This window comes from Mesitornis unicolor, unplaced genomic scaffold (assembly GCF_000695765.1).
Source record: "Mesitornis unicolor isolate BGI_N332 unplaced genomic scaffold, ASM69576v1 scaffold30408, whole genome shotgun sequence".
Taxonomy (NCBI): domain Eukaryota; kingdom Metazoa; phylum Chordata; class Aves; order Mesitornithiformes; family Mesitornithidae; genus Mesitornis; species Mesitornis unicolor.
Window position 1 is genome coordinate 13376 of NW_010201641.1, and position 366 is coordinate 13741.

The following is a 366-nucleotide window of genomic DNA, read 5'->3' on the forward strand; positions in this document are numbered from 1 at the left end:
TCCCCTCCCCTCCCATCTCGTCCTGTCCCGTCCCGTCCCGTCCCGTCCCGTCCTGTCCCGTCCCGCTACTCCCTTGGCTTTGCTGCAGGCCTCCAGGTCCCCCTCTCTTGCGCCCTGACAGCCGCCACATCCACGTGCGTGGCCCTGCAGCGCTCCTTGTCCCGGCACTCAGAGCCACCACTGCCATGGGCAGTGGTCACGGGGAGGGATGGGAATGCAGAAGGGGCGCTTGGGCTCATTTCCCCAATAAAGGGCTGGAAAATCTCAGTGGTTAATCAAGGATCAAGCAGCAATGGCCGTGATGAGGCAGACTTGGGCTGCCATCGTGGCACTGCTGATGCCTGATGGGGTAGGCAGCTGGGCTGG

At 63.7% G+C, this 366-nt stretch overlaps 1 protein-coding gene across 1 annotated transcript in view; it reads left to right on the forward strand.

Moving 5' to 3' along the window:
* The window catches only part of MADCAM1 (mucosal vascular addressin cell adhesion molecule 1), a gene marked incomplete at its 3' end in the record, with an annotated part of 2921 nt that overhangs the window by 1672 nt on the left and 883 nt on the right, over positions 1 to 366 (forward strand). The window lies entirely within an intron of this gene.